This window comes from Pongo abelii, chromosome 16, assembly GCF_028885655.2.
Source record: "Pongo abelii isolate AG06213 chromosome 16, NHGRI_mPonAbe1-v2.0_pri, whole genome shotgun sequence".
In the NCBI taxonomy this organism is placed as follows: Eukaryota; Metazoa; Chordata; class Mammalia; order Primates; family Hominidae; genus Pongo; species Pongo abelii.
This window is the reverse complement of record NC_072001.2, coordinates 34,905,487-34,929,123: the sequence shown is the minus strand read 5'-3', so window position 1 is coordinate 34,929,123 and position 23,637 is coordinate 34,905,487. Positions and strand designations below refer to the sequence as shown.

Below are 23,637 nucleotides of genomic sequence, written 5' to 3'. Positions count from 1 at the left end.
ATTTAAAAAATAAAACTAAAGGAGGATTCTTTCAAAAGACTGAGATTAAAACAGTCAAGCCTCTGATAAGTAATCAAGATAAAGAAAACTTTGAAGAGAAAAAGGCATATAGCCACATGTGAATATGATGCAAAAAGTGAAAACTTTGCACATCTTTACAACACCTTAGAAGTATGGATGACATGTTCATTTTTTTTTTTCCTCAGACGGAGTCTCGCTCTGTCACCCACGCTGGAGTGCAGTGGCGCGACAAGCTCCACCTCCCGGGTTCACGCCATTCTCCTGCCTCAACCTCCCCAGTAGCTGGGGCTACAGGCGCCCGCCACCACGCCTGGCTAATTTTTTGTATTTTGGCTTAGTAGAGATGGGGCATCACCGTGTTAGCCAGGATGGTCTCGATCTCCTGCCCTCGTGATCCACCAGCCTCAGCCTCCCAAAGTGCTGGGATTACAGGCATGAGCCATCGCACCTGGCCAAAGTGTTCATTTTTTTTTTTTTTTAAGAATCTATAGTTATGAAAACTAACTGAAGAAGTGGAAAATCTGGAGACCAATACGCAGAAGAAGGAAAAAGACAAAGACTCATCCTCCATATTGGATATTTATTTAAACCAGAATTTGTCAGCCTCAGCAATATTGATATATTGGGCCAGATAATTCTTTGTGGAGGGTTCTCCTGGTGTGTTGTCGGACATTTAGTAACATTCCCTCTACCCACAGAATGCCAATAAGACCTCCCGACCATGACCAGTTGTGACCACAAAAATGTCTCCAGATATTTCCAAACGTCCCATAGGAGGCAAAATACTCCTGCCATTGAAAATTACTGTGTAAACCAGATCTACATCCTAGATCTTAGAAAAAAGATGTAAAGCTTCCCAACTCAGCCCTGCATACCCTTGATACTGAAATGAAATAACAGCCTTAAAGGAAGCAAACAAAAATATAATCTTATTTAATACAGAAGTAAAAATGCAAAAATAAAATATTACCATAGCCATTCTAACAGTGTTTACTATAGGAATGCAAAGATAATTCAAAATTAGGAAAACTTCATCAGGCAATTCACAAATTATATTTCTACATATAATTGAAGGCACAATCATGACAAACAAAGTAGCTCTATATGCATTAGGTCCATGATCTATTCAGTGAAAAACACAAGTTGCAGATGTCTTACAGAAGGAAAACTTAACACTGAACACATATTTTCACCATTTACTCTTTGTCCTGAGGCTCCAATAGAAATACAGTGAAGAATAAACATTGTATGAGCACACAATTACAAAAAAGGAATGGGGTTACCAACAGAAGAGAATTCATCTTCATTAGACAATGACAGTAAATGGAAAATGGTTAATTCATGGAGCAAAGCAAACAAAGGTGGAGGTCAGGAGGATACTGAGAACAAGGAGGCTAATTTGTCCCACAGCAACCTGGAAACGTTCTAGACTCAGACACGAGGTACCCCCGAGAGTGGGACTGATAGGCAAGACTGAAAACAGAGATTAACCAAAAGCCCAGACAGAGAACACGTTTTCCAGGCCCTGAAACACACTGCTGGCCCCATCTCCTTAAACAGAACCCAAGCAAACATATCTACCTCAGGCAAGAGAATGTAGATTTTACATCCAGAGGAATGGAGTAGTTCCAGCCATCATTTATGATTGCACCAGGAGATAAGATAGAGGGATGGAGGATAACAATTAGGAATCAGCATACATTCCTCCTAAAAGCTATCCGTTGACAAGTCTTTGCCACAAAGAACTCCCAATCAATTTTTATTTATTTTTACTTTTATTTTTATTTATTTATTTTTTTGAGACAGGGTCTTGCTCTTTCACCCAGGCTGGAATGCAGGAATGCAGTGGCATGATCACAGCTCACTGCAGCCTCAATCTCCTGGGCTCAAGCAATCCTCCTGCCTCAGCCTCCCAAGTAGCTGAGACTGCAGATGGGTGTCACCACACTTAGCTATTTTTTTTTTTTTGGTAAAGATGGGGTCTCACTATGTTGCCCAAACTAGTATTGAGCTCCAGGGCTCAAGAGATCCTCCCACTTCGGTCTCCCAAAGCACTGAGATTATAGGTGTGAGTCACCACACCCCACCTCCCAGTCTTTTAGTACCTCTCTCAAATATGAATGAACAAATAAAGAATGAAAAAAAGACTACAGGTCAGGCACGGTGGATCAGGTCTGTAATCCCAGCACTTTGGGAGGCTGAGGTGGGTGGATCACCTGAGGTTGGGAGTTCCAGACCAGACTGACCAACATGGAGAAATCCCATCTCTACTAAAAATACACAAATTAGCTGGGCATGGTAGCACATGCCTGTAATCTCAGCTACTTGGGATGCTGAGGCAGGAGAACTGCTTGAACCTGGGAGGCAGAGGTTGTGGTGAGCCGAGATCACATCACTGTACTCCAGCCTAGGCAACAAGAACAAAACTGGGTCTCAAAAACAAAAAAAAAAAAAAAAAAAAAAGACTACAAATGATAAGCAACATAGAATAGATATTTAAGGAAAGGCTTTAAAAAGAAAAATAAGACCAGAATAAACTAAGAAAAAAATTATTAAAGAACAAAGAGATGCCAGGGAGAAGACAAAGAGTATAAAAATCACTTCATAAGGACACTTGTGAATATATTACATGTATAAAACAAAACAGAATATGAATAAGAAATAATCAGAGAAGAAAAAGTTCTTAGAACTCATGCTTCATCTTGGGAGTTGGTCTCCAATAAGCCATACCTCCTGTCATCATGTCCTTAGACAGGCCCATCCACAGTCAATCTGGGTTGGCCCCAACACTCACTTTAACCTATAGCATGTGGTAGAAATGACATTGGAGCTGTTCCAGGTCTAAGCCTTAAGAACCTCTGGCAGCTTCATTTCTGTGCTTCTGGAAGCCAGACATAAGAATTGACTACCCTCTTGGAGAAAGAAAAGCCACATGAAGAGACCCAAGATGATGAGATGCTATGCAGAGAGAAAGGCCACATCAAGAAACACCAAGGCAGCAGACCTGTGGGTGAAGAAGCCGTCTCAGACATTTGACTACAGCTGAGCATCCAGATGACCAGTCCCTGACACTGTCTAACTGCACAGTGAGAGCTGCCAAATGAGACCAGAAGAAAAACTGTCCAGCTAGCCCCAGTTAATCCATACAGTAGTGACAGATAGACAGATTTGTAGTTTTATACCATTAAGTTTTGAGAAAATTGGTTAAGCAACAATAAATAACCAAAACAAAACTTAAAGTTATGACAGTCCAAATAAAATTTCCTGAAAGTCAAAAGATAAGAAAATATTCCAGAACTTTAAATTTAAAAAAAAATTAGAAATAACTTGAAATACAAGACTCAAGACATGAGGTCCAAAATCCAATTAATAGACACTTCAAAATGAACAAATAAAATGGAAAAGAGAAAGTTAACACCAAAAATATGACAAGATTCAAGACTCCAACTTTGAAAGAGCCTATCCATAGGCCTGTTCATTTGGTGTACCCAGCACAATGAATGAAAAAAGACCCACACTAAGTACATTGTTGTGCTATTTCAGCTCACCAAGGAAAAGACAAATTCCTAAAAGCTTCCAGGGAGAAAGTCATGCATAAACAAGTGAAACTCAGGATGGCATGAGGTTTCACCACCACGACTGGTTAGAAGACAAAAGCACAGACTTTGAAATTCTAAGGTAAAATTATCCTCAACCTAGAAATACATAATCAAGCAAACTATCAATCAAGTGTGAGGATAGAATATGAGAGACGTGAATACTGATGGGGATGTGGTATGCAGCAGGCACTGTTCCAAATGGTTTACATGTACCAACCCAATTAAGAAACTCAAAATACACACACCACACACACACACACACACACAGACACAGTGTTTTTCCTGCTAATCACTTTACAATGAAACAACCAAGTAGCTAACCCAGAGCCCACAAAGGCAGAGTAAAAATTCTAACACTTGGTAAAATAAAAATGCACATATACCCTGTGACCTAAAAAAAAAATGCTTAAGTATTCAAAGACAGACAGCAATTACAGCTACTGAGAACATCATTGTAAGCAAACTGAGGCAGAGAAAACAAAGGTGCTAATGAGGGTTTGAACCACCTAACCTGCAGAAACCAACTGGATGCTTTCCTAGGTTCCGAGCTGGCATTGTCTTTCAGAATGATCTAGAAGAGGTCACATGACATGGTTACAAAGGATCTGGAGAAAGGGACCCTTGCTTTGTCACTCCGGCGCTCCAGTCATGCTTCATATTTTCACTTCTTACACTCTTTCACATGAAGTCAATTTGCAGACTTCCATCAAGCGCTTAGATAGCTTTTTGTAATATTCATGACAAGTTCTGGATGTTATCTCTGCACTTTTGACAAATTCTTAGCAGTTAACTTACAAGGCAGTTAACATTTTTGTTCAAACACAGTATAGCTAGAACAGGGTCATATACTCAATAAAACAAATATTTACCAGGCATTCATTGAGTGGAAGATAAAATGCACAAAGCATAATTATAAAATATTCTCCCCTGCCACGATACAACAACATTTGTAAAGGCTTACAGAATATAGCATAACATGACCAAAGCAAAAACAGTAAGGACTAAAGAAGGGAGGAAGGGAAAATATCAGCATGAACTGAATATGACCCAGAAGAGGCTTGATGGTCAGACATGTAAAGATGTTTTGGGTAGGGTTAAGGGGTGGAAGTCAGGGGCACAGGTCAGAGGCACATTCTACAAGGGAAAAACAGCTGATACAGAAGCCTGAAAGGTAAAGTGGGCAGAGCACCTGTACAGGACTCTTACCTGCCGCAGAAAGGATACAATGCACCTTTCCAGAACACAGCAGCACGCAGCCAGGCCTGGGGCAGAGGGATCACTCAAACAGCACCAGAGGCTGCATTCCTACTTTTCTTCTGTCAACAAGTCCACTTTCATTGTTAGTTTCTCCTTCAACACAAACTTAAAAACAATTGGCTGAACACATGGGAACAAGGAAAATCTGACTGAAGAATGAGACATTAAAACTTAAGGGCCTTGGGTCCTGGTGCGGTGGCTCATGCCTGGAATCCCAGCACTTTGGGAGGCAGAGGTGGGTCATTTGAGGTCAGGAGTTCAAGACCAGCCTGGCCAACACGGTGAAACCCCGTCTCTACTAAAAACACAAAAGTTAGCCAGGTGTGGTGGTGGGCGCCTGTAATTTCAGCTACTTGGGAGGCTGAGGCAGGAGAATCGCTTTAACCAGTGGACTGTCAAGAGAGGTAGGCTGCAGTGAACTGAGATCGCACCACTGCACTCCAGCCTGGGCTACACAGTGAGACTCTGTCTCAAAAAAAAAAAAAAGTCATGGTCATGGTAAAAAACCTACAGCTTTGGAAGGCTTTCTCAGTAATGTCCTAGAATTAAGGTTAAGCCTACGTTTCATGGTAACTGAACAGGAAACCAGCCTGACCAACATCCTTCTGCCCAGTGGCTTGCTCTCAGCTCTTCTTGGTTGGGCCTTGGGCAGCCAGACCGTCTGGTTTTAATCCTTGCTCTGCCACCTGTGACCTTGGACAAGTTACCTACCTTCAGTTACCTCATCCACAAGATGCAGATATTAATAATACCCTCTTTTTAATTTATTCAGAGGATTAAAAGAGTTAATAAAAAGTAAAAAATAAAAAGACTTGGTAAGCATAGGCACAGAGGAAAAAAAAAGTAAAAATAAATAATTAAATAAAAAGACCAGTGCCTAGCACATAAAAGTTCATCAGGAATTAATTCTATAATATGAACTCAATTTTGCAAAACTTCAAAGTACATATAACTTTTAACTTACTAGGGTATACATACCAATAATAAATTTACAACGGTAGACATGTTTGCCTACTGGAAATACAACAAAGACTAAACAAGCAGATACTAAATCATTAAGCAGTTATGAGTTAGTATCTTTAATTTTCTTATACTTCTATATTTTCTATAGATCATCTTTGTAACAAGAAGAAAACAAACCAAATGAAAATGAAATGAATTCTCTCAAAAAGAATTAAGTCAAGACAGGAAGAAGGCTGACAAAGTAATATAAAATATATCTTATGGTTTATGTAAAATTCTTAATAAAATACATTCTTTCCTCCAAGCTGCACTCTGGCTTTGCCTTTGAGTCAGGTGGCGTTTCTTTGCATGATGACTGGTTCTGTCGAGTAGGCACTGCTTCAGCCCTACAGGAAGAACAAAACATCTCTGGAACACAGCAGCATTCCTGATTCCCACTTGAGAAGGCCTAACAAAATGGCATATGCCTCAACAGCAGCACATCAGTGTTAAAAAGTCTGGAGTCAAGGGGAAAAAGTAAAATTGGACCATTTCCAGAATCGCACAAAAAGCAACAAACTGACGTTCTAAGTGCTCAACATGAGCAAATTAGAACCTTAAATAAAGGTCACCCTTAATGCCTATCCCAGCATAGATTCAGTACCAAGAACAGTGTCATTTTACTGGTTTACCTTTTTCATTCTTGAAAGTAGGAGCTATGAAAAAAAAAACACTAAAATTTCTCTAAGAGAACCTTCTACTTTCTATCTAACTTACATAATCAAAACACTCTATGGAGGTTGAAAATTGAGTATTATAAGAAAATAATCACCTGTTCTGTGAGAAGTTCAATACATAATGTTCCTCCACCCAATACATACCTTAAAAAGAAAAAAGGAAACATACAAAATTATCTCGAGAATTATTCCTGCTTAAACAATTTCTATGTGCCATTACTGAGAAAGTAGACACACAGTAAAGATGAGAAGAGAACATGCAAACATGAACATACTTGTTAGGGATATAGGACTATGGGTAATTTAAAAATTTTAATGGTATTACTCTCATGTAATTGCTCTGAAATTCTAGTCAGTTGTTTGAAATGGCTCTTAGAACAGAATACTTTGACATTTTTATGATGTCAAAAACTAAGAACTTAGCTCTAAATATTCCAAAGAATAGGGGCAGAAGAACCCCTTTCCTTAAATGGCATTTGAGTATTCTTTACAACTCAAACTTTCTCTCCCATCCTGTGATGGCCAAGAGTTTTTCCTCTGACAATGGCATTGACCTTACCCTATCCAAAATATGAACATCTGCATGGTTCAAATTGTTTTTATCCATTCTGTCATGAGCATCAAATGGTTCAGACCAGGCAGCACCTCTCTGGGACTCCTCAAGTCCTTTCTAGATCTGAAAGACTATTCTCTGAACCAAAAACAACTTCTGGGGGTGTACCAAATCTCCCATTAGAAAATTATTTAGATCCATACGTTTTAACGTTTTAACTCTTTCTCAAACAAAATAATTTCATTTCTCCTTTACTGTTATTTTAAATTTCAAAATACACAGATAGTATGTCTAAAATAAAATCAAGGGAATGACAGTTGTAGAACACAAACTGTGGTAATTTTGAAAACACAAAAGCTAAGACCACTAATTAGGTCTATGTGGACACCAAGTCCACCACAACCTGTTCTGTCCTCCGGGGCTCTGCCCACACCTTTCCCTTGCCTGAGATTCCTTCTGCTTCCTACCCTTCCAAATGCTGTATTTCCCCCTGGAAGACTTACCAAGACCACTCTAGCCTGCACATCTTCCATTCCAGCTAACCAAAGGCATCCTCGGGTTGACTAAACCAAATTATTTTGCAGAGAAGGCATCTAAAAACTTCTACTGTAGACTACTCACCTTAATAACTGTTATTGTGACATTATTCAATAATAAAATGAGGGAAAGAAGTCCTCTTCAATCCCTTATCCTGGAGAATCTAAGCAAGTGTCTTTCCCACTTGCTTTGCCCAAACCCTGGGACCTTTCAAAGTAGAAGTTTAATGGAAGGGAAAGAAAATCTAAAAGAAAAACTCTCCAAAAAATTAAACTTGGGCAAAGAATCATGGGATTAAAAATTTTTATTCTTTGTGTATTTGATTTCTGAAACATAGAAATCTATCTCCCACTCCTTAAATCTGCCACCGGGCTAAGAGAGTGTTGTATGGAATATGCACTCACTGACTTAACAGAATTAGAACATCCAGGCACTCGGTGAGATTTTGCTTCCACAACCGCTCAAAATCTAGTCATTAGTTAATGAGTTAACACCACACCTGATCTTCAAATTTTGGAAATGCTGACGGTAGACAGGGACTTGTTTTGGGAAAGGAAGTACACAGTAGACATTGTTACCCATGACCCAACCACCACCACCTTTCCTTTAAAGTACCCCACTCTTCCTTTAAGGTTGCAGAGTCTCAGAAAGTGGGAAGAAAGGAAGTTTTTGCATTTTCGGGTCAAAACAAAGTACATTTGTGCAACCACATAATGCCCATGCAAAGGTTTGTTGAAATCTAAACACAAGACAGAAGTAGTTCTAGCACCTCCACAAAAAGTAAGGTAGGTAAACTTTTCCTTAATATACACTTTCAGCAGCATCAACACCTAAAAGTGGTTGACTTTACTACTGTACTAAATTAAATTACATTCATTTTGTCAACATGTGTTCCAAATTCGTACTGATCTTTGTCTCCAAGGGGTTCCTGCTGAATATTGAGACAGTTGAAGATTACTAGGGGAAAAAATTCTTAATAATTGAAGTTAGGGTCATCTAAGGATAATATGCCACATATACAGACACAGCCATATTTTCAACTTTAAAAAAGTTCAGTTGTCAAAGTTGTACATCAAACACTCTCCTAAGCTTAGCATCTTCAGGCATTTGATTTATAATCTCTGTAAAGAAAAACCAGTCACAGAATGCCACATTTGGTATGATTCTATTTATATGAAATGCCCAGGATAGGCAAACCTACAGAGATAGAAATTAGATCAGAGGTTGCCAGGATCAACAGTGGGGAAGACGGGTACAGGGAGTGACTGCTAGTGGGTACAGGGTTTCTTTTTGGGGAGATGAAAATGTTCTGAAATTAGGGAGTGGTAATGTCTGCAGAACTCTGAATATACTAAAAACCACTGAACTGTACACTTGAAGGGTGAGGCTTATTATATAAAAACTGTATCACAATAAAGCTCTTAGTTTAAAAAATGTTTGTCTATGTCAAGAAACAAAGAAATAGGGTCATAGCTAGAACATATGGGATATAAAATATGGGAACAAAACTGCTTAATAATCTATCTAGAATTACACAATGCTTAGTCTTTACCCTGAATAAAATCACGAGCTTTGTGTTTTATCGATATTTCACATTTTTTACTTCTTCTAAGTCAGCCAGTAATTCCTCCTTCTCACTTAATAGTTGACTACAAAGACCAAGCCATTTTGATTCTGCCGCCAATGAGCTTTCACATTTCTTTCCTCCTTCCATCCCCATGACTACCAAACCAATGTAGGTTCTCCTCACTTCACTCTAAGACAACAGTGTGGCCCTCAAACACTGTCACACTCTTCAAGGCTCTGTGAGGACAGTGTGACTCATATTCTCTTCTGCTGTCACCAGATTTATTCTAAGACACTTTCTTTACTGTTACTCCCATTTCTCCACCAGTTACACAGAAAGATGACTATCCAGACATGGTGTCATGTGCCTGTGGTCCCAGCTACTCAGGAGGCTGAGGTGGCAGGAGCACTTGAGAATGTGAGATTCAGACTGCAGTGAGCCATGATCATGCCACCGCACTCCAGCCTGAGCAACACAGTGAGATTGTCTCAATAAATAATAAATAAATAAATAAATAAATAAATAAATAAATAAATGTGGTCTATCCATGCAACAGAATATTATAAAATTATCAGCCTTAAAAAAGAAAGAAGCCCTGTCACATGCTACAATATAGATGAACATTGAAAACATTATACCAATAGAAATCAGCCAGTCACACAAAGACAAATAGTGTATGATTTCTCTTACCTTAGGTTCGATATTACTCAAACTCATAGAAACAGAAAATAGAACGGTTGTTTCCAGAAGCCAGGGGATAGAGAAATGGGGAGTTGTTGTATAGTGGCTATAGTTTCAGTTCTCCAAGAGAAGCAAGTTCTAGAAACTTGTTACTCAACAACATGTATATACTTAACACTACTCCACCGTATACATACAAATGGTTAATATGGTAAATTTTATGTTGTGTGTTATTATCATAATGTTTTTAAAAGAAGGGGCTTGTGTTTCCCTTCGTTGTGATCACTCATTTTTCACTTCAGCATTTTGAACTTCAGATTTCCTGTAGCTGTTTTACTGAGCCCTGGAATTACCAGCTCAGAATGTCTCCACCACCTTGTAACCTTGTAGGCAGACACTTTTCAGCATCTTATTGGGCTCCGTGTGCTTGACGCTTAAAGTTACATGGGGACATGCCACTTGCTGAGAGGCAAAGAAAGGCAAAACGTGATTGCTTTCCTGGCATCGATGAAGGCAGAGAGAAGGGATCTTGGAGGCACAGATGTTAAGCCATAAGCAATAACAAGAGTTGCCAAAAAGAGAACTAACCACTCTCCTGGTAACATTTGCAGGTGTTTTTCACAGGGCCAGTGGATTTCACAATGTGAGTGCTGTCCAGCACCAAAGGGAATGGCCAACAGGCATGGAGGAGCAGCCTGCAGCATCCAGCACCCAGGAGGATGGCCAGCACACATGGAGCAGCCTGCAGTGTCCAGCACCCTGTAGGATGGCCAGGAGGCATGGAGCAGCCTGCCTGTCCCAGGAAAGCAGGAGTCACAGGACACAACTGGACCCCAGTAGGCATGTACATTAGTTTCCTGTGGCTATTAGAGCAAATTACCAAAAAGTTGGTGAATCAAAACAACAGAAATTTATCTTCTCACAGTTTTGGATATCAGAAGTCCAAAGTCAGTATCACTGGGCTGAAGTCTAGGTATCAGCAGAGCCTCTCAGAGGCTGAGGGGAAAATCCATTCTCTGACTTTCCCAGCTTCTGGTGGCTGCTGGCATTCATTGGCTTGCAGCTGCACCACTCCTGGCTCTGCTTCCTTGGTCACAGGGCCTCCTTCTCTTCTGTCTGAAGTTAAATCTCCTTTATCTCCCTCTTATAAGGATATATGTGCCAGGATTTAATGCCCACAGAGACAATCCAGGATAATCTCTCCTCAAGATCCTTAACTTAATCATACCTGAAAATATGCTTTTTCCAAATGAGGTAACATTTACAGGTTCTAGGAATTAGGACTTAATTATTAGCTCCCACTTATAAGTGAGAACATGCAGTATTTGGTTTTCTGTCTCTGTGTTAGTTTCCTGAGGATTATGGCCTCCAACTGCATCCATGTTGCTGAAAAGGACATGATTTTGTTCCTTTTTATAGCTTCATAGTATTCCATGTTGTATATGTCCCACATTTTCTTAAAAAGAGATTTATTATGGAAGCTGAAACACTCAGGAAAATTGGTGATTTAATTCTGTCCAAGTCAGAAGGCCTGAGAACCAGGAGAGCTGATGGTGTACATCCCAGTCCCAGGGCAGAAGATGAGATGTCCCAGCACAAGCAAAGAGGCAGAAAGAAAGGGGGCAAATTTCCCCTTCCTCCCTTTGTTCTACTCAAGCCCTCACCAGGTTGGACGATGTCCATCTCCATGGGGCCATCTATGTTACTGAATTCACTGACTCAAAAGCTAATGTCATCTGGAAACACTCACAAACACACCCAGAAACAATGTTTAATCTGAGCACCCTGTGGCCCAGTCAAGTTGGCACATAAAATTAACCCTCACAGTGTAATCCCAGGAGCGAGGCAGATCGCTTGAGCCTGGGAGTTCAGGACCCACCTGGGCAACATGGTGAAACCTGTTTTTTTGTTGTTGTTTGTTTTTCAGATGGAGTTTCGCTCTTGTTGCCCAGGCTGGAGTAAATGACGGCTCACCACAACCTCCACCTCCCAGTTTTAAGTGATCTTCCCACCTCAGCCTCCCAAGTGGCTGGGATTGCAGGAGTGAGCCACCATGCCTGGCTGATTTTTTTTTTTTTTTTTGGTGGAGACAGGTTTCTCCATATTGGTCAGGCTGGTCTCAAACTCCCAACCTCAGGTTATCCACCCACCTCAGCCTCCCGGGGGTGCTGGGATTGCAGGCATGAGCCACCATGCCTGGCCCAATTTATTAATCAGAAAGGAATAGATCGGCCTGGCATGGTGGCTCACCCTTGTGATCCTAGGACTTTGGACGGCCGAGCGCAGCAGATCACTTGAACCTAGGAGTTCCAGACCGGCCTGGGCAACATGGTGAAACACGGTCTTTTTTTTTTTTTTGAGTGGAGTTTCACTCTTGTTTTCCAGGCTGGAGTGCAGTGGCGCGGTCTCGACTCACTGCAGCCTCCACCTCCCGGGTTTAGGTGGTTCTCCTGCCTCAGCCTCCTGAGTGGCTGGGATTGCAGGCATGAGCCACCACGCCAGCTAATTTTGGTTTTTTTTTTTTTGGTACAGATGGGGTTTCTCCATGTTGGTCGGGCTGATCTCGAGCTCCTGACCTGGGGTGATCCACCTGCCTCCACCTCCCTGGGTGCTGGGATTGCATGCGTCAGCCACCATGCCCGGCTTTTTTTTTTTGGTAGAGACAGGGTTTCTCACTGTTTGTCAGGCTGGTCTCAAACTCCGGACCTCAGGTGATCCACCCGCCTCGCCTGCCAGGGTGCTGGGATTGCAGGCATGAGCCACCACGCCCGGTTCAATTTATTAATCAGAAAGGAATAGATCAACCTGGCGTGGTAGCTCACGCTTGTGATCCCAGTACTTTGGACGGCCGAGCGCGGCAGATCGATTGAGCCTAGGACTTCCAGACCGGCCTGGGCAACGTGGTGAAACATGGTCTTTTTTTTTTTTTTTTTTTTTTGAGTGGAGTTTCGCTCTTGTTTTCCAGGCTGGAGGGCAGTGGCTCGGTCTCAGCTCACCGTGGCCTCCGCCTCCCAGGTTTAGGTGGTTCTCCTGCCTCAGCCTCCTGAGTGGCTGGGATTGCAGGCATGAGCCACCATGCCAGCTAATTTTGGTTTTATTTTTTTTGATACAGACGGAGTTTCTCCGTGTTGGTCGGGCTGATCTCGAGCTCCTGATCTCGGGTGATCCACCTGCCTCCACCTCCCTGGGTGCTGGGATTGCAGGCGTGAGCCACCATGCCCGGCTTTTTTTTTTTTTTTCTTTGGTAGAGACTGAGTTTCTCTCTGTTAGTCAGGCTGGTCTCAAACTCCGGACCTCAGGTGATCCGCCCGCCTCACCTCCCAGGGTGCTGGGATTGCAGGCGTGAGCCACCACACCCGGTCCAATTTATTAATCACAAAGGAATAGATTGGCCTGGTGTAGTGCCTGCCCCTTGTGATCCCAGGACTTTGGATGGCTGAGAGTGGCAGATCGCTCCAGCCTAGGAGTTCCAGATCGCCTGGGCAACATGGTGAAACTGGTCTGTGTTTTGAGATGGAGTTTCACTCTTGTTGTCCAGGCTGGAGTGCAATGGTGTGATCTTGCTCACCGCAACCTCCGCCTCCTGGGTTTAGGTGATTCTCCTGCCTAGGCCTCCCTAGTAGCTGGGATTACAGGCATGAGCCACCAAGTCCAGCTAATTTTTTTTTTTTTTTTTCAGTAGAGATAGTGTTTCTTCAGGTTGGTCAGGCTGGTCTCCCACCTCGGGTGATCCGCCCGCCTCTGCCTTCCAAAGTGCTGGGATTGCAGGGGTGAGCCACTGCGCCCGGTGGAAACCCAGAATGGAAAAACAAACAAAGCCCACAAAGATTAGCCGGGGGTGGTGGGCCGTGCAGGTAGTCCCAGCTACTCTGAAGGCTGATATGGGAGGATTGCTTCAACTCAGGCATCTAGGTGGCAGTGAGCTATGATGGCGCTGCTCCCCTCCAGACTGGGTGACAGAGAGGGACTCTGTGGAAGGAAAAGGGAAAGGAAAAAAAAAAGAAAAAGAATGTAAATAAAATTGCTAACTCAAGGGACAGCTTGACAGTGTATTATTGAGATAAATAGAGGCAAAGGTTAGCAGACACCAGTGTTCACTTAGTGGGAACTGCAGGTGTTCCCCCCATAGGAGGCTGCTACTTTCCCACAAGAAATCCATTACTGATTACCGATAAAAGAATACATTGTAGGTTTCTTACAATATACAAATAGCTAAACTTTATATAGCCACGACCATATTCTAGCACTGCTCTAAGCCATTTCCTCCTCTGAAATAGCTACTATTGTTACCTCCATTGTTGAGAAAACAGATGCCCAGGTTGCTGTGGAAGGGCCAGGGAAACTGACTATGAAATTGACTTGTTGTAAGTTTTGGACTTAAAGGTTCTTCCTGCTCTGCTCCTTACATTGCCACATTTTAGTTAAGGTACCTCGTACAATACTGGCCCTTTCTGTATTTGGAGAGACTTCTCTTGCAAATTGAAGTTTTTTCTTGTGCTAAGCATTTGGTCATAAGATTATCTGCGTTTTATATCAGTTTAAGTACCTCTTTAGACATTGTTCAGTTAGGAATGTAAATAGGAGCTAACGTGTGTAAAAGGAAAGAACATCTGCTTACAACCATTTTTGTTTCATAATACAAATATAAATCAATATGTTATTGGAAATGCAGGCTGGGAGGGGAGGGAAAATATGCAGAGAGAAAATCCCCATCTCTGCTTGGAGTTCAGCACTGGTTCTCTTTTTCCTTTCCACCTTCCTTGTCAAGGCTGCCCCACAGTAACAGAAGCACACAGGGCTGCCTTTTAGTGACACCTGCTGGGACAGACCTGGTAGAATGAATTGCAGATTTGTATGTTTCCTGGCTGCCTCTGCTAGCCTGAGTCAGCAGCCCACTCCAATTCATGCTGAGCTTGGACAGCTCAGGTTTGAAAAATTACCCCTTCCCTTGGAGCAACCGCTTGCCAGCCTCCTCATCATTCCTAAAGGAGAATGACCTACATGCCAGCATGACAGATATCCAGAAATTTATAGAAGCTTCAGTGTGAGCCTAAATCCTTAACATGGGCTCAAACTGCCAACACCGAATGAACAGAGAGGTTTTGCAGTAAAGCAGGAAGTCATTAAAATAATGAATTACCCGGCTAGCTTTTGAGCTCCTTTCCCACCAATTTAAGGGAAAGTTTTATTGTCTTTACAATGTACACTTTCATAAATTTTGCATAAATTTATTATTCACATCTTAATATAGGTAACTCCTTTGTGTTTTATCACTGAGCAAATTATATGTAGCAAAACAATCCTATATTTTGGTGAACTCATAGCTTAGAAAATACTAAAGACTCATTGTAAACTGAGGACAGCATTAAGCAAATTATATTTACCTTTGTGACTGCAAAACTTAACGATTCAATGCTTTTCCCATGAAATTTATCTTTCAATACTGATAGTTTTTTAAACAAAAAATATGAATTAAATATCGATTAAAACTTTATCATTGTTTTTAGAAACTGTGACTTCACTAGTTATGAACAGACTTGAGACATATAGTTTTTAAGTTTGGAAATTCTTTATAGTTTCATTTACTTTTCCAGGAAGGGAGTGAGATATTTTTTGCCACTTTTGCCTGGTTTTTGTTTGTTTTTTGATGATAAACAAAACTTAATGGAGCCCCAAATCTCCTAACTCGGTCCTCCTTTGGCAATATGCCTTTTTCTGATTTCTAGATATTACTTGATATTTGTAAGACACTAATTTTATTATTTAAAAATTTATAAAAGTACTAAAATGTAAGAAGCAAATTAAATTTGAAACCTTAGTATTAATACCATCATCCAAAGTCATCAATAATATTTTGGCATATTTTATTATAAAATGCATTTTAGCATAGTTTAGTTATATTTGTTATATCTGTGTTAATAAACTGTTTTCCTATGTCATTACTTTTATGGATATAATTTTTAACGTGTGACTAATACTAAATCTTATATACTTGCTATATGGTTGACCTTGTGAGACATTTAGATTTTCAACTGTTTAGTACTTTAATAAACAGTTTTTATTCTAATATCTTATTATTAGAATAATATTACTATAGTATTGTTTTTATTGTAGCAATAACTTGTTTTTAGAATAAATATCCTATTTCTCATTTAACTTGATTGGATCTGTGCATGGACAATTATGTTGGGAACATAGAATGTAACTGGCCCTGTTTCAACCCCTTAGACGTGGCCTTCAGTTCAGGGAAGGAAGGAGTTCTCTACTGGGCTGATAAAGCAGAACTCAGAAACATTGTTTTCTTCTTTACCTGGTGTTTTACAACACCAGAAGATGTAGGTGTGACTCGTAAAGGCAAGAGCATGTATATTATGCAAAAGCAGCCTGAAATATTTTATTCACAGATAGTCGATGCTTGACTCCCTGCTAATCTGAAATACTTTGTGGGGAGGGGCCAGGGAAATCAAAACAAAATTTCAGAAGTAGAATGAGCTATTTGGTGTATGTCTCCAAGGCCAATAAACAATAACAAGAAGGAAAAATAAATTTCTTTGCTAACAACAAGAAGGAGAAATAAATTTTTTTGCTCTAAAACATTTTCTGATTATCTCCATGACACTGGAGGGAAGGACTAACAAAAAAAAAGAAAAAGAAAAAGAAAAGAAAAGAAAAAAAGGTGGGGCACGGTGGCTCATGCCTGTAATCCCAGCACTTTGGGAGGCCGAGGCAGATGGATCACGAGGTCAGGAGATCAAGACCATCCTGGCTAACATGGTGAAACCCCAGCTCTACTAAAAATACAAAAAATTAGCCGCAGGTGCCTGTAGTCCCAGCTACTTGGGAGGCTGAGGCAGGAGAATGGCATGAACCCGGGAGGCAGAGCTTGCAGTGAGCTGAGATGGCACCACTGCACTCCAGCCTGGGCCACAGAGCAAGACTCCATCTCAAAAAAAAAAAAAAAAAAAAAAAAAAAAAAAAAAATTAACCATCACAGAGGGGCAGAGAAAAACCTTCTGAAGGAAAGAAGTCATTGATTTATTTCCATCATGGCACAAGCTCCTTAATTCTGTAACTTGTCCAGAATGGTTCCCTGTCACTGTAGATTCTGCATCAGAACATCCTCTTATGCATAGCTAAAAGACTCCAAACCACCTCTGTTAACTATGCAATGCTCCATGGTTTCACACAGTCCAGAGCTGCTTGTGTTTATCAAAAATGAAGCTGAAAACAAAATTCTTCCTTCACACAACCACTACATTCCATTGCACATTTACCAAAGACATTTACCACATTGGCTTTATTTGTGCATCCATCAACAAGTGCTGAAAAGCATTCCCCTCGCATGCTGCATGTGTCCTGTGAGTGGATCTTCCATTTCACTTACCAGCTCTGGAAAACTTTGAATTTGTGTGTCGATGGAAAATTAAAGTTTAGTGGCATCTTTGCCCCACATTCACCCAACTTTTCTAAGGAAGTATTTCAACGCTATTTTTCACTAGTGTCACTTTTCAGTCTTAGCCTCCTGGAGTACAACTTTATTAGAAGCCAGTAAAGCACTAGTGTTAAAATGAGAAATAGTAAACATCTGATTCTGTTGTCTTTTAACTCCACGCTTTTCTCTAATGTTTCATTGTTTTGAATTTAATTCTTTGTGCTTCCCACATGAATGCAACTTACATTTTGAATGTCTTCTTTCTTCACTAGCCGATGCACCTGTGCCAGTAACACACTGTGATTCTATCCTTTCACCTTTAGTTATGCCTGTAAAACCAAATTCAAGACAGATGATCCCCAACTCACAAAGGAGTTATAGCTCATCATCAGTTGAAAATCTAAGCCAAAAATGCACTTAAGGCCGGGTGCAGTAGCTCAGCCTGTAATCCCAACTCTTTGGGAGGCTGAGGCAGGTGGATCACCTCAGGTCGGGAGTTTGAGACCAGCCTGGCCAACATGGTGAAATCCTGTCTCTACTAAAAACACAAAAATTAGCCAGGCATGTTGGTACGCACCTGTAATCCCAGCTACTGGGGAGGCTGAGGCAAGAAAATCGCTTGAACCCAAGAGGCAGAGGTTGCAGTGAGCTAAGATCACACCATTGCACTCCAGCCTGGGTGACAAGAGCAAAACACTGTCTCAAAAAATTAAATTAAATTAAATTAAATTAAAATGCATTTAATACACCTAAGCTAACATCATAGCTTAGCCTAGCTTACCTTAAACGTTCTCAGAAAATTTACATTCACCTTCCGTTGGGCAAAAATTATCTCCCACAAACCCATTTTAAAGTGCTGAATATCTCGTGTAGTTTATTGAATACAGAAGTATGGTTTCTGCTGAATGCATATCACTTTCACACCATCATAAATTCAAAAAATTGTAAGTCAAACCATTGTATGTCAGGGATCATCTGTTCATTAGAAATAGTACTTCTGAGTAAAACCAGGACAAACTCCTTTGGTCTTCATTTCCTCAGAATCACTTTCATAATCATCTCTTGGTTTACAAGGTGCATCTTTTATTGGTTAAAAAAATAATACAATTTGTTTCACTCTCAAATTAGGTTTAATAATAAATAATACAACTTTCTTTTGTTTTCACTAATAATGCTAACACTGGCTTGATTTAAAATTAAAATTATTGCAAAAATAAGACTTTATAGAGTAGATGTTCCCATTTTTCAGATGTGTGAGATTATACTATAGTTGACAAACTATCCTTAAAGAACGCAGCTTGCAATGTGGTCCCTGTGCATGTGACTCGTTTGCAGCTCACAGACTCTGCATGTTTCAATCGAGTCTGACAAAACCTGAGTTGGTCTGTAACTGCTCATTGAGACAAGTCCCCTGATGTCACATACAGATGCTGGGAGAATGACAAGTTTCTATAGAAATTTCTAAACTTTTACCCTGAATTTCTATGTTTCTATCATTACATAGAGATGACAGAGTGTTGACAGATTTTGAGTGGTCTTTAGTAATGAATTGTTGAAAGTCTGGTTTAGCTAAACTATTCCATAAATACCTCAGCAGGTGCCTTTGCTGCCAGAATTCTCAGAGTCTCTATAAACTAATAAGCATTGGAAATCTGCAGGGGGGAAACAGAGTATGCAGTATCCGCCATCATGATTCAACCCCAGATTTTATTTTTCACTGAGCATCTCACACTTAGCAGTGTGTCTTTTCTATGCATTGGGCACTGGGAGATGATGTGTAGTCATCTCAACACAGACCTGGCCTTCAGACTCCACCACTCACTGCTGCTCTGTCCAGGCGAGCATCAACTTGCACTGTTTCAGAAGCAAAAGGAAAATGAACCACAGCCATTGAAGTCCCTCAGAACTGAGGAAAAGTTACTGACTTTCCTGATTTGTGTTCAATCTGGCTGGCCATGGGTACAGACACAGCTGGTTTCCCCATTTGTGAGTTGGACAGATTTAATTCCTGGGTGTTTGAATGATATATTCCCTCATCAGTGAAACCAACAGAGTAAATCAACTTAATTTTCTCTTCCTATGGCCATTTATACCCATTCAATTACGCCTGTGTCAATTAAATCAAACATTCTTACTGTCTCTATTTCTAATAAAAAGTGGTAAATACTCGAAAACCCTTTTCATAAATAGGCATGTATAAAAGCAATGACCCTAATAAAAATGTTGGACTTAATAAAAGTATTTTAAAAAACAGTGGGAACCCTAATATAATAAAGGCCTTGGCCAGGCGTGGTGGCTCACACCTGTAATCCTAGCACTTTGGGAGGTGGAGGCGGGTGGATCACGAGGTCAGGAGATCGAGACCAACCTGGCTAACACGGTGAAACCCCGTCTCTACTAAAAACACAAAAAGTTAGCTGGGCATGGTGGTGGGTGCCTGTGGTCCCAGCTACTTGGGAGGCTGAGGCAGAAGAATGGTGCCAACCCAGGAGGCAGGGTTTGCAATGAGCAGAGATCGTGCCACTGCACTCCAGCCTGGGTGACAGAGCGAGACTCCGTCTCAAAAAAAAAAAAAAAAAAATATATATATATATATATATAAAGGCCTCATTTTGCAGGTGAGGACACTGAAGAGTATAGAAGAAAGACGGGCTTCGTGCAAAACCGCATTCCTGATTGTTGGTGGAACTGAGCCCACAACCTGGAACTCAAGTTTCTCTGCTTTTAGTAGATGCTCAAAGAATTATAATAATTTACAACAACGTCATAATCATTTGACATTTGACATTTCTGAGCTGTTCATGTTTTATTTCATGTGTACTTCTCCCTTCAACAATTACTGTGCCCTTGGCAATTTAATAAAGCATGATAATATTCAACTCAGTGACCTACAGCTTGACAAGCATCTCCTGCTCCCAGAAAACAGAAGGTGTTGTTGTCAAACTAATACTAAATAATAATTTTCTGTAGTCCTAGAACCTCTGGACTTCCCAATTACACAGCCAATAAACCCCCTCATTGTTGAAGCCAGTCTGAGCTGGGCAGCCTGACTGGAAGTCTAGAACATCCTAACTCGCACAAAGGCCCTTAAGGTGACCCCAATCCACCTGTCTGGCTTTCTCTATTGTCACTTCCTTCTACATCCTCTCTTCAACAACCAAATTAGATTACTCACCATTCCCCACACTGCCTTGTGATTTTCTTTCTTTTTGTTTTTGAGATGGAGTTTTACTCTTGTTGCCCAGGCTGGAGTGCAGTGGTGTGATCTCGGCTCACTGCAATCTCTGCCTCCTGGGTTCAAGTGATTCTCTTGCCTCAGCCTCCCCAGTAGCTGGAATTACAGGTGCCTACCACCACGCCCAGCTAATTTTTGTATTTTTAGGAGAGACAGCATTTCACCATGTTGGCTAGGGTAGTCTCAAACTCCTGACCTCAGGCGATCCACCTGCCTCGGTCTCCCAAAGTGGATTTTCTTTTTTTACCCATACATTTGCCAAAGCAGACTTTCCAGCTAAAACCTTTCCCCTGGCCTTGCATCCTCTATATCCATCTGTCCAAACTTCCCTCACTCTCCAAAGTCTCATTTCAACTGTTGCTTTTCCCTGAAGCTTCTCCCGGAATGACCCATCTCTCCCTCCTCATTCTGATCATTTCCTCTTTGAATTCCCATAGCGTTAGGTGTGCCCTCCTCTTCCAGCACTGAATCCAGCCTTGCCTCAAATTAGAGTCACTTGAACACCTGACCTTAATCCCCCGAGGGCAGGGATAGTTTGTGTTTATCCCAAAGACCTGAAACAACTAGTACAGAACCTGAGACACAGGAAAGCCCCAGAATTGCCTACTGAATAGAACAGTGATAGTGCTGAATTTGGTTCCTCCTTTAACCTGTGTGACCCCAGACGTTTGTTTTCTATGAAGCCTCAAAACATGGTTATGTTTCCTAATTTACAACTAACACGTGGAAACCCATGTTTTGAAAATGGAGGTGGGGAGGATGAACTGAAGGCAGCCTCTTCATCCAAGTTCCAAAGGCCAGGTGGCCCACTGTGAACCTTGTTTAACCACACAGAACACACAAATAGCTAGAACAAGGGATCTAACAGTTACCAGAATATTTTCAGAAAGGTGACTTCAGAAGTGCCACACTTCAGGAAGACCTGGACTGAGAAGGGATCAGACAACTTTAGGAAAGTAGGTGCCAAACAGCCCTTTTACAGTTTACACACAGGCCTTGGTGTCAGAAAAATACTGGTTTGAGTACTGGTTATGCATCAGAGATGTCACTCTGGACAAGATCCTTATGCTCTCTGGGACTCAGCTTTCTCATCTAAAAAATGGGGATAATAGTCGGGCACGGTGGCTCATGCCTCTAATCCCAGCACTTTGGGAGGTTGAGAGGGGTTGATCACCTGAGGTCAGGAGTTTGAGACCAGCCTGGCCAACATGGCAAAACCCATCCCTGCTAAAAATACAAAAATTAGATGGATGTGGTGGCTCGCACCTGTACTTGCAGCTACTTAGGAAGCAGAGGCAGGAGAATTGCTTGAACCTGGGAAGCAGAGGTTGCAGTGAGCTGAGATCGCACCACTGCACTCCAGCCTGGGCAACAGAGTGAGACTGTCTCAAAAAAAAAAAAAAAAAAGGGGGGGAGGAGTGGATAATAATAGTGCCTACCTCAAGAGGTTGCTGTGAACACCAGAAGAAGCAATACACACCAAGTGCCTACAGATAGTAAGCACTTGGTAAAAATGTAACTGCCATTAACAATAAATATGATGCTCACAGGGTCAGTGGAAAAAGGAGTGGAAAGTAGGAGTGGTGGGAACAGAATAGGAGGGAACAAAGCACCTCTGAGTAGACATTTCTGTATAGCTCCAACTCTTATTATGTTTCACCCTAATAATTCATTAAAACTAGGATAGGAAGGCTGAGGGTGTTTTTGGAATAGAAACACTAATGAACCAAACTGCATTATAAATAATGGCCACACTGAAAGGGATGAAGAAGAAAATAAGTAATTTTGGAAAACAGTATTTTGACTGGATACTATAAGGCAAGCTGGTCCAACCTGCGGCCCAGGATGGCTTTGAATGTGGCCCAAAACAAATTAGTAAACTTTCTTACAACATTATGAAACTTTTTTGTGATTTTTTTTTAGCTCATCAGATATTGTTAGTGTTAGTGTATTTTATGTGTGGCCCAAGACAATTCTTCTTTTTCCAGTGTGACCCAGGGAAGCCAAAAGTTTGGCCACCCCTGCTGTGAGGCTTAGGGTGAAAATATCTGTCCAGAAACAATGGACTCCAGTTAGTCAATCTGTCACAGGCATACGGAACTACTTTATGATACTAGGGTCAAACAAATAAGTGAATAAAGTGTACATAACAAGAGCCACACTTCCCACTGTTGAAAAGGCTAAAAAGAAGGAAGAGGGGGAGGCTAGGATGAAATCTGTGCTTGGATTAAAGCAGAAACATTCATTATCAACTCATGTTTATTTTAATATGTATACAGACAGATACAGAAACAGATGTAGATGTGTGTGTATGTGTGGTTAGTATGCATGTTTTATTTCCTAATCCTATCCACTGGGAGGACCTACAAAAAATTGACTAATTGTTTATATGACACTCCAATAGAAATGAGCATGCCTAGCACCAGATCCTGGTTTCTAACAGCATTCTCCAGTAACGGAAGCAGGGCTCCTTGAAGTAATGGCTGATTGTGGGTCAGGGTAGGGAAAACACAAGATGAGCCTGTAATGTCTTGTATGCCAGAAAATAGACCACTCAAAAAAGGGTAGTGGCATGGCAAGAGGACACAGGGGGTGATTGGAAGATGCGGGGCAAAAAGTTCCAGGCAGAGGAAAAAAGTTCCAAGTTTGGCAGAGGGCAAAAATCTCCAGCCACATGAAAAATATTCAAACCCTTGACATATGTTCAGAGCTCTGAGATATTGCCATAATTAAAGGAACAGAAAAAACTGTTGGGAAAGGAAGTTCTACTGAAAAGCTACCAAGTTTGAATGTCACTTCACTCATGAATCATGTTGAGGAAGTCCATTATGAAGTACATCCATATTGTGTAAAGAGAAAACTTGAAATTTTCTTTATTTTTGTTTGTTTGTTTGTTTCTGAGAAGAGCCTCGCTCTGTTGCCCATGCTGGAGTGCAGTGGAACGATTTTGGCTCACTGCAACCTCCACCTCCTGAGTTCTAGAGATTCTCCTGCCTCAGCCTCCTAAGTAACTGGGATTACAGGCACCTGCCACCACACCTGGGTAATTTTGTATTTTTTTTTAGTACACACGGGG

At 41.1% G+C, this 23,637-nt stretch overlaps 1 long non-coding RNA gene across 2 annotated transcripts in view; it reads right to left on the bottom strand.

Moving 5' to 3' along the window:
* Positions 1 to 4,230: 4,230 nt before the first annotated feature.
* The window catches only part of LOC129050456 (uncharacterized), a 39,561-nt gene continuing 20,154 nt past the window's right edge, over positions 4,231 to 23,637 (bottom strand). For both annotated transcript variants that reach the window (XR_010137439.1, XR_010137438.1), the window contains 4 exons: positions 17,572 to 17,655; positions 6,652 to 6,700; positions 6,131 to 6,226; positions 4,231 to 4,936 (listed from right to left, as the gene is read on the bottom strand). This is a non-coding gene — a long non-coding RNA (uncharacterized LOC129050456). The remainder of the gene's footprint in view (positions 4,937 to 6,130; positions 6,227 to 6,651; positions 6,701 to 17,571; positions 17,656 to 23,637) is intronic.